The sequence below is a fragment of the Macaca fascicularis genome, chromosome 4 (genome assembly GCF_037993035.2).
Source record: "Macaca fascicularis isolate 582-1 chromosome 4, T2T-MFA8v1.1".
Taxonomy (NCBI): Eukaryota; Metazoa; Chordata; class Mammalia; order Primates; family Cercopithecidae; genus Macaca; species Macaca fascicularis.
In genome coordinates, this window is record NC_088378.1 from 78,669,051 (window position 1) to 78,695,543 (window position 26,493).

General features: G+C 37.8%; 1 long non-coding RNA gene, 1 other non-coding gene and 1 pseudogene across 11 annotated transcripts in view; all 3 read left to right on the plus strand.

Moving 5' to 3' along the window:
- The window catches only part of LOC123572994 (uncharacterized), a 345,306-nt gene that overhangs the window by 24,289 nt on the left and 294,524 nt on the right, over positions 1–26,493 (plus strand). The window lies entirely within an intron of this gene.
- LOC135970571 (small ribosomal subunit protein eS7-like) lies at positions 1,065–25,500 on the plus strand (annotated as a pseudogene).
- On the plus strand, positions 22,237–22,375 carry LOC135970740 (U4 spliceosomal RNA). The gene has a single exon (XR_010586601.1). It is a non-coding gene; the product is annotated as a U4 spliceosomal RNA (small nuclear RNA).

Consider the following 26,493-nt stretch of genomic DNA (forward strand, 5'->3'; position numbering starts at 1 on the left):
TGTCTTTTAATTGGTATATTTACATCATTCACATTTAAAGTGAGTATTGATATAGTTGGTTTAATATTATCTTATTTGTTACTGTTTTCTATTAAGTGATCTACTCTTTGTTTTTTTCATCTTCCCGTCTTTTCCTTTAATCTCCAGTTTTAATTTAACATTTTATGATTCTATTTTTTCTCCTGTCTTAGCATATAAGTTATAAATTTACAACAAATCTAAGTCCACTTTGAAATAAAACTATAACATTTTATGAGTAATGCATGTACTTCCCTCCATCCCTTATAATATAATTGTCATTAATTTCATGTATCTTCAAGCTATAATCACTGAATATATTGTTGTTATTGTTATTTTGAGAAAATTTTTATGTTAGATCAATTAAGAATAAAAATATTTTATTTTCAATTATTTTTATCTGACACTCTTCCTTTCTTTATGTAGATACAAATTTGACCTATATAATTTTTCTTCTCTCTGAAGAACTTATAAGATTTACTGCAAGGCAGGTATACTGTTGACAAATTTTCTCAATTTTTGCTTCTCTGAGAAAGTTATTTTTTCTTTACTTTTGAAGAGTAATTTTATAGATTCAGTATTCTAGGTAAATGATTTTTTCTTTCAACACATTAAATATTTCATTTCACTCTTTTTTTGCTGCATGATTTCTGAAGATTAATCTGAATGTAATTCTTATGTTTATTCCTTTATAGATTAGGTAATTTTCTTGTTTGGGTTCTTTTCTATCTTGTTTCTTGATCTTTGGTTGTCGAATTTGAATGTAATATGCTTAGATGTAGATATTTTTGTATTTATCCTGCTTAGTGTTCTCTGAGATTTCTGGATCTTTAGTTTTTTGCCTGCCATAAATTTCAGAAAATTATTAGTCATTATTAAACTAGAAAATATCCATGACAGAAAAATATCTTAAAATCAAGGAGAGAGAAAAGATAGCTTATATACAAATAGTGACAACTAGAGAGCAACTTTTCTTATATGAAATAGGTACCTGAATACAATGTGTTTATTAATGAGCTTGGGCTTAATGGATTGCTGGAATAAGATGCAAGGAATAGGAGTGAGTTGAAAATGTTACTGTTACATACAGCTGAGAATCTTTTGATTCATGGAATTATTGTTCCAGATTTCTCATCCTTCCCTATATCCATACCTTTTGATATGGGATTTTGTGGTTTCTCAAAATAGAAGTGGAATATATTTCCATGGCCCGTTGGATGTGTGACTTTGGCCAATAGAATATGAACAAGAATAAAATATGCCCAGTTCCTATGCCAAATCTTAAGAGGCACTGTGTGTTTCCTCTTACCTTCTTGTGCTTCTATCATTGCCAGGAGAAAATTATGCCCTGTGCAGGCTGTTGGTCCCAGAAACATTACAGCAACGTGGAACACACTTAAATCAATCCCACAGTCGGGAGCCAAGTCTAGATGAGTTTGGAAGAGCCATTCAAGCAGCCCTACAAATGTGTGAACGATATAAAAGATGGTTGTTTGAAGACATTGAGTTAGGATCTTTTTGGAGCATTATTACTATAATAGCTAACTGAAACCAAAGGGCTAGACTCTCAGATTAAGGCAAAAGAAAGCATGCTCCTTTTGGCAGATGGAGAAAAAAATTTCTAAAATTTAACAATTATAATGTGATTCTTAGCAAACTAGGAATAGAAGGGAACTTTCTATAGTTGTATAAGGGGTACAAAGAACATCTACAAAATAATAAAAATAAAACTATAGCATATAAGATACTTAAGGGAGAAAAGTTGTAAGAATCTTTTGTATGGTAATAGATAGCACAGGGACAGATGCTCACTACACCACATCTAATCAACATTGAACGACAGGACTGAGTCAAAGGACCCTGAGATCACTCTCAAGCTTGATAATTCACTAGAAGGAATCACAGAACTCAAAAAAACTGTAGTGTTTACAGTTACATTGTACTACAGACAAAGGATACAGGTTAAAATTAGCAAAGGGAAAAAGTAGAAGGGGTGAAGTCCAAGAGAAACTCAATTTCTTCCTGGTAGTTCAGTTCATCCACTTCAGTCATTAGGGTAATTCCCCTTTTTGTTTATTGCTTCTGTGGCATAAGACATGCCAAATGGCCAGGTAAAAGTCTCAGCTTTGATATCAGTGGATTCATTTTTGTGTTCCCAGTGGAACCATTCCCCCAAAACCTGCAGTGCTGATGTTCTGTGGCATATTAGTGAGAAGGTTCATTCTACTTTTCCTCCTAGATTCTCCACATATTTTGAATGCAGGGAGGAAAACACCATGTAATTTCCTCCTGTAAGACAAAGAGGGTGTGGCCTTCCAACTGAAGCTATTTTTAATAAGTCAATCCATCTTTCTTTCAGTCCAATCACTTCTGGAAGATGAAGTATGTTGTATGACCAGTTAAGTCCTTGAGCATAAACCCATTGCTGCAGTTCTTTACCGTATAATAATTTGAAGCAATGCTTTGCCAAATAACATGATGGTGAATAAGGCATTCTGTGAATTCACAGGTGGTGGTGTTGGCAGAAACATTGTGGACAGGGAAAGAAAATCCATCTCCAAAATGTTTGTCTATTCCAGTGAGGATGAATCTCTATCTCTTCATAATAAAAGGGGCCCAATGTAATCAACATGCCACCAAATGGCTGGCTGTTCCTCCCAAGGAAAGGTGACATATTGAGGGCTCAGTGTTGATCTCTGTTGTTGGATTCAACATTCAACAGCAATTGTAGCCAGGTCACCTTTGGCAAAAATACGTCTCTGTTGTTAAGACCACGTATAGTGTCTATTTCTTGCAGTGTGGCTACTTTTTTCTTAGGCCTATTAAGCATGCTCTGGGGTATCTGGGGAAAGGAGTGACTGACAGTCACAGAATGTGTTATTTTGTTCACTTAGTTAGTGATTGCTTCTTTTGCAGTGGATGCCCTTTGGTGAATATTTTTTTAAATGAGACACAGCCATTTTTTCTCTTTGAGGCCATTCTGAGTGGTCTATTCACATAACATTTTCCCAGACTTTTTGTTACTGATATTCCAACCCTGTTCTTTCAAAGTCTCTAATTCATCCATTTAAACAATTAGCAACAACTTATGCACCAGTGTAGATCTTTACTTTTGGCTTTCTTTCAATTCAATGGACAATCAAATGTCCCATTGAAATTCTATAATTTTTTTCTTTTGCCACTGCCCATTAGGTCCAATTCTGTAGTTATCTTTCCCATTTTAAAACCAGGATTAAGTTTTTCTTCCTCAGTCAACTGGTAATAAGAAACTACACATGAGGTTACAGGACTAGATTGAAGGACAGGAGGCAATGAAGTAGTCAGTGTAAAAGGAGATTGATCCACCACTGCCTGAGCCCAGTCCTTTTATATCGTTTTTATTTGATGTAGACTGAAAGCTACAGAAATGTTTGATAAAACATTGACTTGGAGATAAAGTACTTGTAAGAGTCCAGTTAGGAGATTAATATTATAGTAGCAATGATGACAAACAACATTGACCGCAGTGTGTGATAGACTCTATTAGAGTGCACTTGAGTACTTAGAGAAAGATAATAAGCTTGGCTCAAATCACAGTTTGAGAGCCAGAGAATTCCACAGCATTCCTAAAAGATTCCTAATTTCTTGAAGTTACAGGGCAGATACTACTGAAAAATGATCTCTTTCTCCTCAAATTGAGGCTTTTCCCTCAGACACCTTCTATTGGCAGAGCCTAGCATCAAATCAGCTGGCAAAGAAATAAAGGAGTTTATAGAATTTAGATCTAGCGGCCGGGCGCGGTGGCTCAAGCCTGTAATCCCAGCACTTTGGGAGGCCGAGACGGGCGGATCAAGAGGTCAGGAGATCGAGACCATCCTGGCTAACACGGTGAAACCCCGTCTCTACTAAAAAAAAATACAAAAAACTAGCCGGGCGAGGTGGCGGGCGCCTGGAGTCCCAGCTACTCGGGAGGCTGAGGCAGGAGAATGGCGTGAACCCAGGAGGCGGAGCTTGCAGTGAGCTGAGATCCGGCCACTGCACTCCAGCCTGGGCGACAGAGCGAGACTCCGTCTCAAAAAAAAAAAAAAAAAAAAAAAAAAGAATTTAGATCTAGCACCACAAAGTAAGGAAAAGGCAAGTGGGTTCAACCCTGAGAGGCAATAAAATATGGGCTTGAAGCAACCCTATAGCTGGAACAGATAACCAGCTTGAAATTGAAAGAAGTAAATACAATTTACATGGAAAAACATCATAGATTGCTCTGTGATTCATAATAAGAACTTTGACATTTGTGTAGAAAGGGGTAAAAAGAAATTTATGATTTAACTACTTAGCTTTGTAATCATGTTTCTAAGTATAAAAATCATAACCTTAAAATAGTGATAAATGTAGATCACCACTAATTTATGCAATTTCAGAGATGAAAAATGTTTTTTTGTTTGTTTTCTAGTCCCTGTTACTTTTGGTGTGTCTGGATTACAGAATATTTATATTAGTCCACTGAATTCAAGCCAAAATCCTTTATTTTGGGATAATGTGCTTACATGAGAGTAGAATAAGGACTTAAAGAGAGGTTAATTAAGCAAAGTCAATTTTGAAAGAATATTTAGCCACAAGCTTGCTGGGTTTTTATAGGGCAAGTGTACTGACTCCTTGAGCTCTTGGTTGTCTTATCAACAAAAGTTTTAAAGTCTAGTGACTTTATAACTTCAAACCTATGAAAGTACCTCCTAGGATTGTCCTCACTTTGTACTGGAAATAGAAGAGGTATCCGTCAGGTATAGAAGAGTATACCATGGATGACCCTTGAAAACATGCTAACTGAAATAAGCCAGCCAAAAAAAGACAAATATTGTGTAGTTCCACTTGTATGAAGTACCTAAAGTAGTCAAATTCATGGAAACAGAAAGTAGAATAGTAATATAATCAGAACCACATTTCCAGTTACCTGTTTTATCAGTCAAGTGGTAAAGAAGAGAAGAACAAAATTGTCTTTTAAGTAACCCTTGTCACAAACTTTTAATTCTGAGACTATATAGATGCACTAGTGTTTGTGAGTTTTATAGTAATGGACCAGGTTATCCTGTGTAGAGATTTTTCAACTGTCATTTTTAAATGTACGAGAAATGTCACTATAGAAGAATTGGAGAGTATTTAGCTTATTGAAAGGCATAGAAGAATTGGACAGTATTTAGCTCATTAAAAGGCAGAAACAGTAAAATACTAAATATTTTTTTAAAAGATTTAACTGTAGCACTTGTGAATTTCTAAGTTTTCAAACTCAATTATTTTCACATCCATATTCATGATGATGTGGTTTATCTGTAAATGCTACCCACTAGGTTTATTTTGGATGCTCTTGGTAACACCCTTACAAGCACTGAACTTGTAAAGTCATCTTTTCAGTAATATGGAACAAAAGATTTGGTGTGGGGATGGGGATAAGGCAAGAAAAAAAATGATACTGAGGGTAAAGGTCAGATATTAATGTTCACATATCAACAGGAAAAGATTTCAATGGTCAGAAATGAATCAGAAATTTGGGGAAATAAAAATCACAAAATACACTAGTGATTGGGGCACAAAATATTTAATTCACTGTGTTAAATTACCCAGTTATTTCAAAGAAGAAGAAAATTTCCAACTGTATTAGAAATATATTTCTCAAAGATTGTTTGAGATGTTTCTCAAAAATTGAGATATGTTTCTCAAAGATTATACCTTAAAAGGGTGCATTTGCCTCTTTATTTAAAGAAATGGATGTGTCTGAGATCACTGAAGGATTAATAATCATGCCTTTTGACCTAGGACTTTGGTTTTGATTAGTTTATTTTCTCTCATTTCTGTGAAAAGAGAACATTATGATAGAATGATAAAAATATTAAAACATGGAAACTAGATTTTGGTGACTTTTAGGGCAATCTCTTTAGGCACAACTCAATTCAATCAACAAGAGGGCATGGACAAACCTACTCCACTTATTAATTTAATTTCTATTTCTCATGTCACTGTTTTTTCAGCTTTTTCTTTTCAAAATGCTGACATGTGGGATAAATGTTTGTGTATGTGAAAGAAAGAAAAGGAAGAAAGAATCTATCTAATGTTTAAAAGTGATCATAATCTGTAAAATACTTTCTTTTTGCAATTCAATAACATTAGTAACATTTTAAAAAGTACATTCAAATATGTCTAAAAGTAACAATATCAGTTAACAGTTATATCACCAATTTGTTCATTAAATTGGGGAAGTGAGAAGTTTGGATTATTCTTCCATTTTATATTACACTTAACAGAATAGATGGCATGTGTAAACTCTTTCTGTGTTTAATTTTTTTAAGAAGAAAAGTGAATTTTTAAAATGATTAAGAAACAGTTATTACACCAATGTTCATCGTGAAACTGGTCCAATTTTTCCACAGAACTGAAATTTGAGAAACTTAAATTTGTCTTATCTGAGTTCCTTTGATGGCCAGGCCTCCTGGGTGGTATTGGGGAACTGAGGCTTTCCAGATCACCACACCAGACAGTGAGATATACCTGCTGCTTGGTATATCTTGGTATATCTGAAGTAAAAATTCACTTTTCTTCTTAAAAAAATTAAACACAGAAAGAGATATACCTGTTGATTGGCTTGTCTTTCTTACCTCTCCCTAATTTTCATTTTCCACATGTGATTAAAGAGAGATACTAGACCCCCTCATTTGACCACCTGATGCCTGTTGACCAACTCCTGTTCCTTAACCCTACTGTTTTCTTTCCATGCTATATATTAATAAAGCTCCAACTTTAGTCAGGGGAGAGAGACAGATTTGAGACTGCTCTTCCATATCTCTGGCTGACATCACACATCATAATGCCTTTCTTCTCTTACAATTCTCCTTCTTTCAGTTATTGGCTTTCTGTGCAGGTAGTAACAGGACTTAGGCCAAATACCTGGCATTCGGCAGCAATAGCAGCATTATTCATAATAACCAAAAGGTGGGACAGTCCAAATGACCACCAACCGATAAATAAATGACAAAATGTGGTTTATACATACAATGATATATCCAGTCATCAAAAAGAATAAAGTTCTGACACATGGATGACCCTTGAAAACATGCTAACTGAAATAAGCCAGCCAAAAAAAGACAAATATTGTGTGGTTCCACTTGTATGAAGTACCTAAAGTAGTCAAATTCATGGAAACAGAAAGTAGAATAGTGGTTCTCAGGGGCTGGGGGAAGGAGGAATAGGGAGTTATTGGTTAATGGAGTTTTCTGTTTGGGAAGATGAGAAAGTTCTCAAGATGAATGGTGGTGATGGGCGCAACAATGTGAATGTAATTAATGTTACTGAACTCTACACTTAAAAATTGTTAAAATGGTAAATTATATATATATATGTGTGTGTGTATATATATATATATATATACATATATATAGTTTTAAATTTCAGCTTTTATTTTAGATACAGGGGTACACATGTAGGATTGTTACATAGGTATATTGGACCCAATTCATAAGTATGGTACCCAATAGGTAGTTTTTCAACCCATGCCCCCAACCCTCCCTTCTCTAGTAGTCCATGGTGTTTATTATTCCCATGTTTATGACCGTGTGTGCTCAATGTTTGGCTCCCACTTATAAGAAAGAACATGTGGTATTTGGTTTTCTGTTCCTGAGTTAATTCACTTAAGATTATGGCCTCCAGTTCCATTCATATTGCTGCAAAGGACATGATTTCATTATTTCTATGGTTGCACAGTGTTTCATAGTATATATGCACATTTTCTTTATTCAATCCACCATTGTTGGTCACCTAGGTTGATTCTATGTCTTTCTACTGTGAATAGTGTGATGATGAACATATGAGTGCATGGTTCTTTTTGGTATAATGACCTATTTTCCTTTAGGTACATGTCCAGTAATGGGATTACTGCCTGTGTTTTAAGTTCTTTGAGAAACTTCCAAATTTCTTTTCACAGCAGTTGAATTTACATTCCCAACAACAGTGTATAAGCATTCGTTGTTTTTCAGCTTTTTAATATAGCTATTTTGACTGGTATGAGATGGTATTTCATTGTGGTTTTGATTTGCATTTCTCTGATGATTAGTGATGATGAGCATTTTGTAATGTGTTTTTTGGCTATTGTATGTCTTCTCTGAGAAGTGTCTGTTCATGTTCTCTACACATTTTTTTAGTGATTTTTTTTCTTGTTGATTTGTTTAAGTTCCTTATAGATTCTGGATATTATTAGACCTTTGCATAGTTTGTAAATATTTTCTCCCATTCTGTAGGTTGTCTGTTTATTCTGTTGATGGTTTATTTTGCCATGCAGAATAAATGTTAAATTTAAGTTCTTTAGTTTAATTAGGTTCTTTACAACAAAAAATGAAATTGACAAATGGGACCTAATTAAAGAACCGAAATTTGAGGAACTAATTCCCCAAAAGCAATTGCAAAAAAAAAAAAAAAAAAAAAAAAAATGAAATTGGCAAATGGGACCTAATTAAATTAAAGAACTGAAATTTCTCATGAACTAGTTAGTTTCTCATGAACTAGTTTCTCAAATTTCAGTTCTTGAGTTTAATTAGGTAGTATTTGTCAACTGCATTTTTTCTGCTGTTGTTGCAATTGCTTTTGGAGAATTAGCCAAAAATCCTTTGCCAAGACCAATGTCAAGAGTAGTATTTCTATGTTTTCACCTAAGATTTTTGTAGTTCAAGGTCTTACATTTAAGTATTTAATCTATCTTGCTTTAATTTTTGTATATGGTGAAATGTAAGGGTCTAGTTTCATTCTTCTTCATATGGCTAGGCAGCTATCACAGCACCATTTATTTAATAGGGAATCCTTTCCCCATTGCTTGTTTTTGTTGACTGTGTTGAAGATCAGATGGTTGTAGATGTGTGACATTATTTCTAGGCTCTCTATTTTGTTTCATTGGTCTGTGTCTGTTTTTGTAATAGTACCTTGCTCTTTTGGTTACTGTAGCTTTGTAGTATAGTTTGAAGTTGGGTAATGTGATGCCTCCAGCTTTGCTCTGATTGCTTAGGATTGCCTTGCCTATTTGAGCTTTTTTTGGTTCCACATTAATTTTAAAAGTTTTTCTAATTCTGTGAAGAATTTCATTGGTAGTTTGATAGGAAGAGCACTGAGTCTGTGAAATGCTTTGGGCAGTATGACCATTTTAATGGTATTTATTTTTTCAATCCATGAGCATTGCACGTTTTCCCATTTATTTGTGTCACATGCCATTTTTTTAGTAGTGTTTTGTAGTTCTCCCTATATGGATCTTTCACCTCCTTGGTTAGCTGTATTCCTAGGCATTTCATTTTGTTTGTGGCTATTATAAAAGAGACAGTGTTCTGGGCCTGTGGCTCACGCCTGTAGTCCCAGAACTTTGGGAGGCCAAGGCGGGTGGATCACAAAGTCAGGAGATCGAGACTATCTTGGCTAACATGGTGAAACCCCATCTCCACTAAAAAATACAAAAAAATTAGCCTGGCATGGTGGCGGGCTCCTGTAGTCCCAGCTATTCGGGAGGCTAAAGCAGGAGCATGGCGTGAACCTGGGAGGCGGAGCCTGCAGTGAGACGAGATCAGGCCACTGCCCTCCAGCCTGGGCTACAGAGGGAGACTCCGTCTCAAAAAAAAAAAAAAAAAAAAAAAAAGAGAGAGAGAGAGACCGTGTTCTGGATTTGACTCTCAGCCTGGATTTTATCATTCTACAGAGATGCCACTGATTTTTGCACATTGAGTTTGTATCTTGAAACCTTGCTAAAATCGTTTATCAGTTCTGGTAACCTTTTGGCAGTCTTTGGGGTTTTCTAAGTATAGAATAATATCATCAGCAAAGAGAGATCGTTTGACTTATCCTTTTCCTATTTGGATACTTTTTATTTCTTTCTCTTGTCTAAATGTTCTCTCTAGGACTTCCAGTATTGTGATGAATAGGAGTGGTCAAAGTGGGTATTCTTGGTTTCTTTTAGTTCTCAAGGGGAATGGTTCTAGGTTTTGCCTTTTCAGTATGACTTTGGCTGTGAGTTTGTCGTAGACAGCTCTTATTATTTTGAGGTATGTTCCTTCGATGCCTCGTTTATTGAGAGTTTTTTTTTTCTAGAAAGAGATATTGGATTTTACTGAAAGCTTTTTCTGCATCTATTGAGATGATCACATGATTTTTGCTTTTAATTCTGTTTATGTGGTGAATCACATTTATTGATTTGTGTATATCGAACAAACCTTGCATCCCAGGAATAAAGCTTACTTGATCATGGTGAACTAACTTTTTGATGTACTGCTGGATTTGCTTTGCTAGTCTTTTGTTGAGGTAATTTTTAATCTATGTTCTTCAGGTATATTTTCCTGAAGTTTTCTTACCGTGTTGTGTCTCTGCCAGATGTTGGTATTTAGCTGATGCTGGCTTCAAAGAAGGAGTTAGGGAGGAGTTTCTCCTCCGCATTTTTTTTTGGAACAGATTGAGTAGGATCAATAACAGTTATTCTTTGTAAATCTGGTAGAATTAGGCTGTGAATCCATCTGGTCCAAGGCTTTTTTTGGTTGGTAGGTTCTTTATTACCGATTCAATTTCAGAGCTTGATATTGGTCTATTCAGAGTTTCAATCTCTTCCTCATTCAATCTCACAAGGTTTTGTGTTTCCAGGAATTTATCCATTTTCTCTAGGTTTTCTAATTTGTGTGCAAAAAGTTGAATAGTATTCTCTGAGGATCTTTTGTATTTCTGAGGGGTCAACTGTAATGCCATTTTTGTCATTTCTGATCGTACTTATTTGGATCTTCTCTCTCTCTCTTTTTTTTTTTTTTTGGCTCCGTTAATCCAGCTAGCAGTCTGTCAGTCCTGTTTATATTTCTGAAGAACCTATTTATGACTTTACTGATCTTTTTGATTTAAATTTATTTTTTCTTTTCATAGTGTTGGAGTCTTGCTATGTTGCCCAAGCTGGTCTCAAACTCCTAGTTTTAAGCCATCCTCCTACCTCAGCCACCCAAAGTCCTGGGATTACAGGCATGAGCCACCGTACTCAACCTTATAGATCTTTTGTATGCATTTTCCCATCTTAACTTTATTATGTTTTTCTCTAATTTTAGTTATTTATTTTCTTGTGCTTTGGGGTTGGTTTTCTCTTTTGTTTTCTCTCTCTCTCTTTTTTTTTTTTTCTAGTTTGTTTAGGCTCAAAGTTAGTTTCTTAATTTGAGATCTTTCTAACTTCTTGCTGAAAGTCTTCAGGGGTGTAAATTTTCCTCTTACCATTGCTTTGGGTGCATCCTAGGGATTTTATTAAATTGCATCCCTATTTTCATTAATTTCAAAGAATTTTTTGATTTCTGACTTAATTTTAATGCTCATACACAAGCTATTTAAAATCAAATTGTTCAATTTCTATGTATTTGTGTAGTTTTGAGAAATCTTGATATTGAATTCTATTTTTATTTTACTGTGGTCCACAAGTATGCTTGCTATGATTTCAAGTTTTTAATTTATTGAGATTTTCTTCATGATCAGACAGGTGGTTGATTTTAGAATACATTCTGTGTGCAGATGAGGATGTATGTTCTGTGGTTGTTGGGTGGAGTGTTCTATAGATGTCTATTAGGTTCAGTTAGTCAAATGTTAGGATTTAACTCCAGAATTTCTTTGTTAGTTTTCTGCCTTGATGATCTGTCTAATGCTGTCAATGGGGTGTTGAAGTCTCCCGCTATTATTGTATTTTTGGCTAAGCCTTCTTTTTTATGTCAAGAAGAACTTGTTTTATGAATCTGGGTATTCAATTGTTAGGTGCATATATATTTAGGATAGTTAAGGCTTCTTGTTGGATTGGACCCGTTATAATTATGTAATGCCCTTCATTGTCCTTAATTTTTATTGGTTTAAAGCTTGTTTTTCTTTTTCTTTTTTTTTCTAATGTAAGAATAGTGACTGCGGCTCTCTTTTGTTTTCCATTTGCATGGTAGACCTTTTTCTATCCTTTGATTTTGAGCATGTGGGTGCGATTACATGTGAGATGAGTCTCTTGAACAACAGATGGCTGAGTCATTTCTGTTTACCAAGATTGCCACTCTGCGTCTTCTAAATGGGATGTTTAGCCAATTTACATTCAAGGTTACTATTGATATATGTGATTTTGATCCTGTCACCGTGTTGTTAACTGGCTGTTATGTAGACTTAATTGTGTAGTTGCTTTATAGTGCCTGTGGGCTATGTGCATAAGTGTATTTTTGTGGTAGCAGGTGTTCTTTTGATTTCGTGTTTAGTACTCCCTTTAGAACCTCTTATAAGGCTGGTCTAGTTGAAACATATTCCCTCAGCATTTGCTTATTTGGGAAGGATTTCATTTCTCTTTCACTTATGAATTTTAGTTTAGCCAGATATGAAATTCTTGGTTGGAATTTCTTTTCTCTAAGGACACAGAAAATAGGCCCCCAATATGTTTTGGCTTGTAACATTTCTGCTGAGAGGTCTGGTACTAGCCTAATGGGTCTACCTGTACATAACTTAACCTTTCTCTCTAGTTGCCTTTAAGATTTTTTTCTTTTGTGTTGACTTCAGTGAATCTGATGACTATGTGCCTTGGGGATTGGTCCTCTTGTATAATATCTAGGTGGGGTTCTCTGTATTTCTTGAATTTGCCTGTCAATCTCTTAGTGAGATGAGGGAAATTTTCACAAACTCTATCCTCAAGTATATTTTCCAAGTTGCTTATTCTCTCTCCTTCTTGCTCAGGAATGCTAAAGGGTCATAGATTTGGTCTCTTTACATAATCTTACATTTCTCAGAGGTTTTGATCATTTTTCTTAATTCCTTTCTCATTATTTTTGTCTGACTGAGTTGACTCAAAGAACCAGTCTTCAAGCTCTAGATTCTTTCTTCAGCATGGTCTATTCCATTGTTAATACTTCCAATTGTATTACAAAATTATTATAGTGAGTTTTTCAGCTCTAGAAATTCAGTTTGGTTCCTTCTTAAGATTGTTATTTTGCAGCCTGGGTAACATGGCAAAATCCTTTCTCTACAAAAAAATACAAAAAACCAACTGGGTATGGTCACGTGTACCTGAACCTGGCAGGTTGAGGATGCAGTAAGCCCTGATTGTGTGACCACACTCCAGCCTTGGTGACAGAGTGAGACCCTGTCTCAAAGAAAAAATAAAAAATGTTGACTACCTTGTCTTTCAGCCCTTGGGTCACCTTACTGGATTCTGTGGATTCTTTTGATTGGGTTTCAACTTTCTCCTGAATCTTGATGACTTTCCTTGCCATCCAGCTTTTGAATTTTATGCCTGTCATTTCAGCCATTTTATAATGGTTAAGAACCATTGCTAGGGAGCTAGTGGGTTCATTTAGAGGAAAGGGGACACTCTGGCTTTTTAGATTGCCTGAAGTTTCTTGTGCTGATTCTTTCTCATCTGGGAGAATTGGTGTTCCTGTAACTGTGGTTTAAGTTGAGTATATTCAGTTGGCTTCATTTCTGGATGCTTCTAGATGCCCAGGGCTCTGTAAAGGAACTTTATATTTGGGTCAATTCTTGCTCTTGGTTTCACAGGTGTATATATTTAGTGGGACAAATTTTTGGTGTTGTGGGTTGAGTTGGAATCCAGTAGATCACACTTAAGAATAATGGCCAGTAGCTAAGCTAATACCCAGTCACGTGACTCTTTTGTACTACCTTGTATTCACAGGCATGCTCTGTGGTGGCAGGGGAGAGAGACAGCCCCCTCACCAGTCCACTCCTGGGCCTTGGGGGAGCCCCTCTGATGGCTGCTGCTACACCCACATTTTTTGTTAGGTGTTCCATGTGGTGGGGCCCCCCTTGGGCAGAGGCTGTGGTAGGGAGATGTGAACACAGTCTCTGAAATGGCCTTGAGGAGGAAGGCACACTCTGTTCCCTCTCTGTCCCAGGAACCCATGCATCTCACCCTTCTCAGTGTTCTGAGGATGGGGGCTCCTTCTCCACTTAAGTGCCAGCCACAGATCTTGGCTTTGTACTCTTGAGCTGCCCGCTACAGCCCTGGGGGCAACGGGATGTTGGCTTGGGTCTGGGTTCTGGTAGTGGTGAGAGATCCAGTGTGTTCCAGGGTCCTCAGGAAAGTACTTAGGTGCAGTGACTCACTAAGGGTGTGCTGCAGGGACTGCACTGTGCACCCACTCCTGCAGGGAAGCTAGGCATAGACCCTATGAGGGAACAGCAGGCAGAAGAGCTTGCAGAGCAGATGCCTCCAGTCCTGTGGTGAAGCTGGCCCCGCCTCTGCTGGCTTAGAGGTCAGCTGGGGCCTGCACCTCCTGGAGGGGAATGGCGAGCCCTGGGGGATGGGCCTCTGTCCTCACTCTCTGCAGGAGAGTCCAGTGTGCAAAAGCTCCCAGGCTCCATCCGTCCAATGGCCTGTCTCTGACTGCTCCCTAGGGAGATCCCCCGCTAGAAGTCCATGTCCATGGGGGATACAGAGTCCTCTGTAGCTAGGATTCCACAGGTCTGCAGCAAGAGTGGGCTGTCCCTCAGTTCCCCCACTCACCCCTTTCTCAGAAGCCAATTGGAGCTGGAACTAGCCCTGGCATTAGGGTATCCTACACAGGATTCCCAGCTTCATCCCTCTTCCGCCTTGGTTCCTGCATCACTTCTCCATCCACTCTCAGCATTTTCTCTCTGAAGATCTGCCCAAATTATGGTGGTTTACTCGATAATTCAGTCTCTCTCAGTAGGAACGGCATTTTTGGGACTGCATCTAGTTGGTCACTTTGTGTTCAATTTGAAGAATGTTTAGGACATGTTTTGCTGGACAGCTCTTCAAAGCACACTGCTGGGCACTTCTACTGGGCCCATTTTGAGACTGAAATTGTAGAGCTTTTGAGAAAACAAATGCGGGCTAAAAGCTTGAATAGACATTCTCATTTCAATATTTGTCATTTAAAGCATCCCTCATTATTATCAATATAAAGTGAAAATGCCATACCCACAGTCGTGCTGCCAATCATTTTCTCTACGGAGCTAAAGACTCACAGAAATGGGATTTTTATAGTAGCCTCCAGAGACACCGAAGTGACAGTGCTATCTGCATCCAAAATAAGAATGTATCTACCACTGGCAAAATGAATTAGTATGACTAAAACTCATATGAATCTCATTTCTACCCCCTCCTCTCTTTCAGAATACTTATCTTATTTTATTGTAATTGCTTTATAAATTTCCTGCCTTTGACATTGTAAGCTAAGCAAGGGAACAGTCTATATATACATTATTTTACATTGTTTTCACAGTACTTAGTACAATGTCTGGTTCATGGTAAACTGTTAATAAGTAGTTATTGAATGTGTGTGTGTGAATGAATAATAAAATGAATCATACCATGATCTCAGTTGCTAAAATAATGCACAAGTAAATAGAGGGCAAAAATTTTACACTAGAAAACTAAAGCCCACAATATAAATAATCAAGTGATCTACTTTTCAAACAGTGGTCAATGACTGAGCAAACAATATTTAACCTATTGGGAAATTTTAAAGTTTAGCAATTAGTTAATCATCCTTCAAAAGGCACTTATTGAACACCTATTATGTACTAGTTCCTGGGAAAAGCTTTACGCTACTAATTTCTAACAGAAGCAGTACCCAACTCCCACTTCCATCCCCAGTTGTGTTTTGCAATTTATTTGATTTTTCTTTTTGCTATCATGATTTTTGGTGGCCAGGAGCCAAGCATTCTAGGTATCTTACAATTTGTGGGATAGTCCTTCACAATGAAGAATTGTTCCAGGTTCCACAGGATTTTGAAATATTTTGCAAGATATTTAAGTGCCATATTTCACTCAATCTAAGATACCATTGATTTTAAGATGTACTATAATTATATATATAACTGAGAAGGAAGAACACCGCAAATTATACTATGACACAATTCCTTCAGTACAGTTCTGCACAACACACGTGTCAGTCTCAACAGCTCTTGCTCTTCTGAAATTTCTTTTAACTACTCTGAGCGATCTACAAATTCTCCTCCTTTTTGTTACTCAGATGGATCTACAAATTCTTCTGCCTTCTGTTGCACTGAATGGCATATGATAGTTAATCTTTGTATGTATTTCATGATGAAAATGTAAGACGACATTTATTCATGGTGTCTTCTTTTTTTAATAAAAAAAAAATGTGCTTGGCTGGGCGCGGTGGCTCGCGCCTGTAATCCCAGCACTTTGGGAGGCCGAGGTGGGCAGATCACGAGGTCAGGTGATCGAGACCATCCTGGCTAACACGGTGAAACCCCATCTCTACTAAAAGTACAAAAAATATTAGCCAGGCGTGGTGGCGGGTGCCTGTAGTCCCAGCTACTCGGGAGGCTGAGGGAGGAGAATGGCGTGAACTCGGGAGGCAGAGCTTGCAGTGAGCCAAGATTGTACCACTGTACTCCAGCTTGGGTGACAGAGCGAGACTCTGTCTCAAAAAAAAAAAAAAAAAAAAAAAAAAAAAAAAAAAAAAAAAAAAAAAAAATTTCTCTAGCCGTTCGAAGTTCCTCTGGGAAAAATATTGAATGATTGTTATTCTTCCAGTGACGAATGCTTTGTAGTTTCAAAATGATGTCCACTGTCCTGCTTCCATGCTTGTGAATAATTATTTGTATTGATGTTGATTCATAGTATAATGTCTTTAAATGACATTTTATATAGCAATTAAACTCAACACATGCAATACCTGCAAAGCAGATAACCCAACTGAAGTGATGAGAATACAAACAACTCTGATCAAGTTTCCTCATCTTGGCTGCAACTGATTGAAAGAGACTGTAAGAAGCCATTGACTGTAAGATGAATTTTGTAATTTCAAAAAGGTTAAAATGTGTCTAGAGACAATAGATGAAAGATTTGTTTTTGTAGTTATTTGAGTCCAGAGTCTAACTCCATTTAACTCAAATATGCTGAGTTTTTCAAGAATGCAAATATACTATGTAAATCACAATAAGATCACCCTTGGCTTTGTTCAGAACTTACCGAGGTTATTCATCCTTCTGGAAAAGCTATTTGAGATACAGTATTTGAGTTTCTTAGGTCACATACCTATAACTGTGTTACGAGCTACTATATTCAATGTGATTCTTCATATAGTTGCAAACATCTGACTAATTTAAGACTTGTCTTCGTCAATGATTTAGTCTCATTTATTATACATAATTTTCTTATTGCTCTTATACTATGCTGATGGCATTTTGTCAATTTATTCGAGAACAGAATGCTGATTTATAGTATTTATAGAAATATATAAAACATATTTCAAAAGACTATAGCTACATTGCATATTGTGGTTGATAGTATTTAAATGCTGCTATAGTGATATTGTTTGTACAACACTTGAAATTAACACCTTCTTCATACAGATGTAGGTTTGAAATGCATGTATTTTTTGAGGGTAATACACTTTCAATCTTCTTAAGATTCTTAAGAATTTTTACACATTCTTAATCACATTAATAGTATTGTTTTTCTAAAAAGGTGGACCTTTTTTCCTAAAAAAATTATCCCCAGTGGAAGCTGTTCTTAATGATGCATGGTAACTGATAGGATACTAATGGGATTTTGACCTAGTTCTTTTTTCATTTGAAGCACAAACAAAAAACTCACCGGGGCAGACTATCTCCAAAAGACTGATCAAACCCCGAAAATATGCAAAGGCATTTCAGACAAACATTTCTAACTTTAATACTTAGATGAATGCTATAGCTTTCAATCTGAATATCTTCAGCTTTAACATCACTAATTATCTTAACTTTTTGAATGTTCTGAATTTGGAGAAAGGTCTAATTAATTTTCAGTGGCTCAGTGAGATTTAGGTATATATGAGCATTGTCCAAAATACGTACAGTCGCTTGGCTTCAGGTCTGTAATGCATGGGATCATGTGATGCCAAAAGGCACCAGGGCCCCATATTTCCTGACCCCTGGTAAAGTTCACTGTCCGCCATTAAACTGGCAACTGACCTGACACCAGAGCTATCAAAGGGAGATTTTTTTTTTTTGAGTTCTACGTACACTTGATGATTCTTTTGTCATTGTGGTTGGTTTTCATTGTGTCAATAACTTTTGGCAGTTGGTCTACTCCTTAACCTGAATAATCAGGATTCATCTCTTTGCATTCTGTCTCAAATGTCTCCACTGATGTCTTCCATAAGCTGGTTCCAAATCTGCATCTCCTGGTGGGGAATCCCAGACTGCCCCAAAAGATTTTGAGATCCATTGGCATTCCAGATTTTTACTCCCTTGGAGACAATTACTTAGCATCTGTGGATAAATCGTATATGTAACACAGTACTACAGTAACTCCTCCAAACACCTCTGCAGGATACATGTTTGGTTGCCAGCAAAGAAAACTCTTCTGTTCAAGGTACTGCATGCTGAACATGCACAGGGTGCTGGTGAGTCCTCCTCCTGAAGCCAGGGCAAACTGTGCTTGATCTTCCCTGGGCACTGCATTTGGCCTCAGAGATGCAGCCCTGGCTTCTGGTCCAAGAAGGTGAATGCTAAGAATCTGTGCTACATTCTTGCTGCAAAAGACATCAGACCTCTTGATATTTTGAGCATGTTTTTATGTAGGATATATTAACTATGGATTTCACTTTAGGAGAAGAGTAAAAGGACTAAATATATTTATAAATAGGGGGGCTTGGTCTGATAAGATTGAGAACTGCTGAACACAGATATGCTATTCCTGCTAATAGTGTCATTGAAGAGTAGACTTAGACAATTGCAGCAAAATGGGAAAAGTTTGGCGATAGTGGTAAGCACACAGTGCTATAAACGCACACAGGAGGGCACTTAGGATGGACTAGGGAAGGGCCAGGCAGGGTTCCCTAGGAGAGGTGATTTTTGAGCTGGCCTACAGAAATATTTGGAGTTATCCAGGTAAATGAAGGTTATTCTAGTTAGATGAAAAAAATGCCTTGGAGGTATAAGATGGCATAGCATTTATAAAGACCTACAAATGGATGAGGCAGTTGAATCAAGGGAAATAGTAGTGTTTCGATTGAATAAGATGCCAGGTTGTTCATAGGCAATTATTGCTTCTCCCTCCTGAGACTCCATTAAAATGAAATAAATCATTTCCCCTTCTGTCCTACTCCCATGTACAGTCGGTGTAAATCCACAGAGAAAAAGGGAATGAGAGAGGGGATGTTAGTAGATGAAAGATTGTTACAGTTTGTGAATTTAGGAAGTTCATAGAAGCAGAAATGTTATTTAAAATATTTAAAAATAAGTACGATGTGGGGCCCAAGCAATCAGAAAGAACTGCCTGTTGTCGTGCAGAAGAGTTTCCTGGAGACCCTCTGCTGAGCCAGTGGCGGGCTGCACAGTCTCTGTCACCCTTGGCTTCTCTAGATGTACTCTCCACTAAACTTTTAGAGCTGAGAGGACTCCCTTGCTTTTTGACTACCTGATGGTTCAGCTAAAGGAGGCATCAGGGGTATCAGGATCATTATTCTACTCGTTCTTTCCCTGCTGAGCCATGGTTTTGTGTGCCTGCTATCCTCTACCTAGGACCACAGTTTCTGTAGGGTAATCTATTCTATAGCTATAGCTCTGCTTGGTTGCACCAACAGTTTCCTTTCTTGCCTCTTCAGGCTTAGAGGAGGTAATAGCTTTCTAATCTTGATGATTCTGGTGTCTTGTCCCATCCCTTGTTGGTTGGTTTCCCTTAACCCTCTTCATGCCACTGTAAATGGTCTCTTCATTAAATCTTTCAATGATTCCATTTTCTGTGCACCATCTGCTTCCTGTAAAGAGTTCGTGTGGGTGCATGTGGAAAGGGGGTTTCCCAGGGAGAGAATGAGGTGGCAGGGGGTGTGCAAGGGATTCTGGAGAGGTAGCTAATAACCAAGAAGGACAATAGGATTTCTGTTTCATGAACTGTCATGGCTAACCTGGTGAATGTCAGTTAGATATCAGTTCTGGATAGGATACAAACTATGTACTTATCGAAATAGAAGCTTACACAGAATATGAAGGGCTTTGTTTTTGTCCCCTCAAATGCACAAAGGGTCAGGATGGCATATATTTCAGAATATAGAAGTAAAGTACAGAACTAAAAATGGTGCCAACAAAGGAATGCCTTACATGTCTGAATATGGAACTGGAATCTCAGCTATTATTTCTATCCAATAACTAGTTGAACCAATAACTAGATGTGTAGCTTTCAGACAAAAGATTGTAGGTTCTTTCTGTATAGGAATTAAATAGTGAATACTTGAGATTAAGGGAAAATTTAGGAATATTGACTGAAAAGCTGCACTCAAGGATGTTTGTTCTCTATTCCTATAATCCCATCAAGCCTTTGTTGCACATATTCCAGTCAGGAGACTGGAGAACTCTTCTGGAAAATAGAATGGCTTCAGGGAAAAGTTCTTCATATATTGATGTTTAGAAATCACCAGTGAAAATGTGGCTCTCCCCACCTGTCAATCCAAAGTGAAACATGTGAGTTGACATACTTCATCTATATTAGAAAGCTGCCTGTTAGCTTTTTAAGCTTTCATTTTTAATATATACTCAAACCAAAGATCTCTTGGCATAAAAGTAAGCCTCATAAATTAAAAACAAACAAGTAAAATAAACATACAGAGAAAGTGCCCAGACCAAAAAAATGTGTAAATCAGAATTAATCTCTCCCAAATAAGAATTTCACAGCTCCAACTAAAACTTTAAGGTTTGTGAGAACATGTTGTAACTGTTAAAAAGTCCCAGAAAGCAACTTTAAAAATTAACATGCAGGTAAGTTAAAAAATCAGGTGGCTAGAATAAAAAAGGGAAGATTTGGAACATAAAGTCAAGAAAATTTCTCAAAATATAATAAAAACAGAGGTGAAGGCCAGGCATGGCAGCTCACACCTATAATCCCAGCACTTTGGGAGGCTAAGGTGGGTGGATCACCTGAGGTCAGGAGTTTGAAACTAGCCTCTCCAACATGACAAAACCCCATCTCTACTAAAAAAAAAAAAAAAAATAGTTGGGTGTGGTGTGGTGGTGCATGCCTGCAGTCCCAGCTACTTGGGAGGCTGAGGCATGAGATCATGGAGGTGGAGGTGGAGGTTGCCGTGAGCCAAGATCACACCACTGCACTCCAGCCTGGGAGACAGAAAAACAGAGGTAGAAGGCCAGGTGCTGTGGCTCATGTCTGTAATCCCAGCACTTTGGGAGGCTGAGGCTGGCGGATCACAAGGTCAAGAGATCAAGACCATTCTGGCTAACATGGTGAAACCCGATTCTGCTAAAAATACAAAAAATTATCCAGGTGTGGTGGCAGGTGCCTGTAGTCCCAGCTACTCGAGAAGCTGAGGCAGGAGAATCACTTGAACCTGGAGGCAGAGGTTTCAGTGAACTGAGATCACGCTACTGCATGCCAGCCTGGCAGTAGAGCAAGACTCTGTCTCAAAAAAGAAAAAAATAAATAAATAAAACAGAGGTGGAAAATATTAGAAAAAAGAAGATACTTAGAAGATAAATATAGAAAGTTCCACATCTGACTAAGCTCCAAAAAGAAAGAAAAAATAATGAAAATGGAAGGAAGGAAATGATAAAAATAAAATACAATAAAATATTTTACAATCGAAGTGTATTAATATCCAGATATAGAAGCCTTACCAAGTTGCCAGTGCCAAGAATGGAAACGACCCACACGAGGGCACTTCATAGTGAAACTGCAGAGCACAGACGTAAAGACAATTTCAGAACACAGATATAAATACCTTCTGAGTGTCAGAAAAAAAGACACATGTAAAGGACTAGGAATCAGAATAGCGCCAAACATCTCAAAAAAAGTCTAAGAACAACGAGAGAGTAGAAGATGGTTTTCAAAATTATGAGGAAAAACTCACTCTATGTATCTATGTATCTATGTATCTATGTATCTATGTATCTATGTATCTATGTATCTATGTATCTATCTATCTATCTATCTATCTATCTATCTATCTATCTATCTATCTATCTATCTATCTATCTATCTATCTATCTACCTATCCATCCATCCATCCAGCCAGCCAGCCAGCCAGCCATCCATCCAGCCAGCCAACCAGCCAGCCAGCCACCCTCCGTCTTTCTATTGGTCTATCATCTATCATCTGTCTATCTCTATGTTTCTTACTGAGAACTTTATACTTAACAGTGAAAAGGGCAGATGAAGACCTCCTCATGGAACCTTTGTTAAGCAATTAATGGAGGATATGTTCCAGCAAAATACGGGAATAAATCAAGTAAGAGGAAAGCATAAGCTTTGCACAGGGGGAGTATGGTAGCCAGTGAGGTTTATCCCGGGTGCGATTATTGCTAATTGATAACGTTTCCCAATACCCCACGATGACAACTTGAAACATAGTCGGTATTGGCAATTTTTGACAGTCTCTAGTGACCAAGATTTAAAAAAAGAAAAGGAGGCAAACATAGTATCTAGGGAACCATGTCTCTAACAAAGGAGAATAGCAAAAGAAGTACCTGGCCGAAAACCGTTCAGAAGGCCTGCAGAGCAACCATCCTTGTTCAGAGCAGGAGAGTGAAGGTCCCCATGATGCAGAACTCCATCCAGAAAAAAAGTAGACTCAAGGGAATGGATGAAATTGTCAGTGGTAACTTAGAGATGAAGGAAAGTATTAACGATATTTAAATGAAAATTATGCAAGCAAAAAAAAAAAAGAATTTTTTAAAAAATTGACACAATAGTAAACAAAAAACTCCATAGAAAAGAATGTCTTGATCCTCTTCCTAAACCGGTGCTCAGCAAGGAGAAGGCCATGTTCATTTCGGGCGCCAAGATCGTGAAGCTCAATGACAAGAAGCTGGACTAGTTCGAGTCCAGCATCTCCCAGGCTCTTCTGGAGCTGGAGATGAACTCAGACTTCAAGGTTCAGCTCAGGGAGCTTAATATTATGGCAGCCAAGGAAATTGAAGTTGGAGATGGTCGGAAAGCTATCATAATCTTTGTTCCCGCTCCTCAACTGAAATCTTTCCAGAAAATCCAAGTCCAGCTAGTAGCAAATTGGAGAAAAAGTTCAGTGGGAAGCACGTTGTCTTTATTGCCCAGAGGAGAATTCTGCCTAAGCCAACTCGAAAAAGTCATACAAAAAATAAGCAAAAGCATCCCAGGAGCCGTGCTGTGACAGCTGAGCACGACGCAATCCTTGAGGACTTGGTCTTCCCAAGGAAATTGTGGGCAAGAGAATCCGCGTGAAACTGGATGGTAGCCTGCTCGTAAAGGTTCATTTGGACAAAGCACAGCAGAACAATGTGGAACACAAGGTTAAAATTTTTTCTGCATCTTGGCTGGCATAGAGAAACCCTGTCTCTACTAAAAATACAAAACATTAGCCAGGAGTGGTGGCGGACGCCTGTAGTCCCAGCACTTTGGGAGGCTGAGGTGGGCAGATCATGAGGTCAGGACATGGAGACCATCCTGGCTAACACAGTGAAACCGTCTCTACTAAAAATACAAAAAATTAGCCGGACATGGTGGCGAGCACCTGTAGTCCCAGCTACTGAGGAGGCTGAGGCAGGAGAATGGTGTGAACCTGGGAGGTGGAGCTTGTAGTGAGCTGAGATTGCACCACCGCACTCCAGCCTGGGCTACAGAGCCAGACTCTGTCTCAAAAAAAGAAAAAGAAAGAAAGAAAGAAAAAAAAAAATCTGGTGTCTATAAGAAACTCATGGGCAAAGATGTTAATTTTGAATTACCAGAGTTTGAATTGTAAACAAAAATGACTAAATAAAATATTTTCACAGTTTAAAAAAAAAGAAAAAATAATAATGTTTTGATAACTTTTTCTTTGCAGCGAGTTATATTTTCTGAATGAGATTATATTGATTCAACTGAAAGTAGCTTTTAACTATATTTAAGAAATAAGAGAGAGGAGGTGGGAGTATAGGAGTTAAATGCATGTGTGTCATATATGTAAATTTAAAGATAAAGTCTGAAGTATTGATAAATCTAGATAGAGAAGTATAAATCTATGTAGCAGAGACTTCTACAGGTCTCCTAGAGGCTGTCTCCCCTTGTCCAACAGGAGGCTTTGGCACATGGCTGGCCAGTGCAAGCAATACTTCTCTACCCTCCCGGCTGGGATGAAGTTTTGGCTCATGAGTTGTATGTACACGTTTCAAATGACAGCAACTAGAATCCTTCAAAGAACAGCATGCCCATGTGCCTTTGCCCTTTTCTCCATCTTGATGTCTAAAACATAGATTCTACCTCAGACCGTGAGGACAGAGGCCACATTCTAGTGGCAGTGGAATATGAACAGGGAGAAGTCTGGCTCTTTATACTGCAAGTATTTTATGTAAGACAAAAAAAAAAAAAAAAAAACAACAACGCTGTTTCTCTTATTTGAGGCATGGCATTGAACTTGTCAGAGCCAAACCTAAACTCTTTTAGCATAGTATGAGAAATATGGAGGAAATATCCAGAACCAACTGAAATAATAAAAAATGGTTGTCTCTGGAGAGTATATTTGGTGCTAAAGAGGGACAAAGGAAAGAGCTACTGTTTTCCATTATAAACTTCAGCAATAATAAGCCGAATATGAAATTGCTGTTTAGTAGACTGAAATTGGTTGAATATCAGCAATTTACTATGCTTCAATCTAATATATATATTAAACCAGGTGCATGTATTGGTATGATTAAAAAATCTTTGAATACAAAAGAAAGAAAGAGGAGACTGGGTAAGTAGACAGGAATCTAATCTTGAAAGACCTGCTGTGTCATAGTGAGGGTCTGTGGTTTAATGTGATCAGATTGGTGTTTTGAAGATCATTCCCACAGTAAAATGGAGAATATACTTTATAGTATAGCTCCATTATTTAGTAGCTATTATAAATAATTTTAAAAGGTGCCTTTATAAATCAATCAAGACAACAAATAATGAAAACTAAACTAAGGCTGTTGCAGAGAGGATCAGGTTAAGAAACAGGTTATCAATCAGAGAAAGAGAGCAGGAGATGGAAGAGAGACAGTCTGGGAAAGTGGTTAAGAATCTGGATCTGAAGTCCCTTGGACTGTCTGTTACCCTATGTGTGGCTTTGGCAAGGTTCTGTAATCAGGCTGTGCTTCCCGTTCTCATTTACAGAATGGGGATAACAATTGTACCTCCTTTTTAGAGTTGTGGTGAACATTACATGCAAGAGCACATATGAAAACCATACAGAAGTGGTGAGAGTACACGTTCTTGTCTTTTTCCGCTTCTCAAGGGGAATGCTTCCAGCTTCTCCCATTCAGTATGATGCTGGCTGTGAGCTTGTCATAGATGATTCTTGAGTACACATGGACATAAAGATGAGAACAAGAGACACCAGGGACTACTACAGGAGGGAGGGCAGTGGGGAGGCAAGGGTTGAAAGACTAGCTGCCGTGTACTAGATTCACTACCTCAGTAATGGGATTACTCATACACCAAACCCCAGTGGCACACAACTTACCATGTAACAAACCTGCACATGTACCCCCTGAACCTAAAACAAAAGTTGGAAAAAAAGGAAAAGTAACAAACTACCTGGTGCAGAATAAATACTGAATAAATGTGAGCTACTATTATTACTATAGGTTGCTTCATCCATTGGAGGAAGCGCAGGAGAAGGCACAGCCTGGGCGGTGGTAAGATACTAAGCTCTATTCTGGAATGTGGCATTTGAGGTACTGGCTATCTAAGTGGATTTGTCTGATAAAGAAGATTGACAGGACAGAAGTTGTGCTACAAATAGGATTCATTGGGACCCAGGCGGAATTTGAAGCTATGGGAATGAATTCATTCTACATCTAAGAGGAGTATGTAGAGTGAGGAGAGAGAAGAAAAAAATAGAAACACCAATATTTAAGGAAAAGGGAGGCTTCCAAGGAAATTAAGAATAACAAATCAGAGATTTGGGAGAAGGGCCAGTGGAGAACATTGGGAAGTAACAATTTCCAGGAGTGTTTCGCATGCCCAAACTGGAACGGGATGTAGACAGGTCCTTTGACTTTAGCAACTAAGTGGGTGATCACCACGTTGGTGGTCCGAGGAGCTCAGGAGTCAGAGGGCAGAAAGCAGAGGTGCTGCCAAACATGACGAAAGCAAACTGAGCCACTGGGGGCAGAGTCTTCTTTCTAGAAGCTTGTCTGGGAATGAGAAAACTGGAAGAGATTTGAGAGTGTTTGCACATGTAAATAAATAAGACTTCAGAGAGGACGGAAACAAAACAAAACAAAACAAAACACACCACAAAACAAATAGCACACATGAAAAAGCAGGGTCCCTGAGATCTGTTCTCTTCTGATTTTCCATTTTGCCTTCTCAGATAAGTAGAATGTGTGACAACAAAAAGACGAATTATGATTCTTGGTACTTAATTATGTAAGATCTGTTTCAAAGCCTCATGGGAGAGTGTTTTGTCCTGTTACGTATTCTTTTTCTGTATGCTTTCCTAAAAAGTGATAACAACATATGCAAAGAAACACCGAGAGAGAAATCAATCTGAAATGACATTGCATGTCTAGAGATTATTT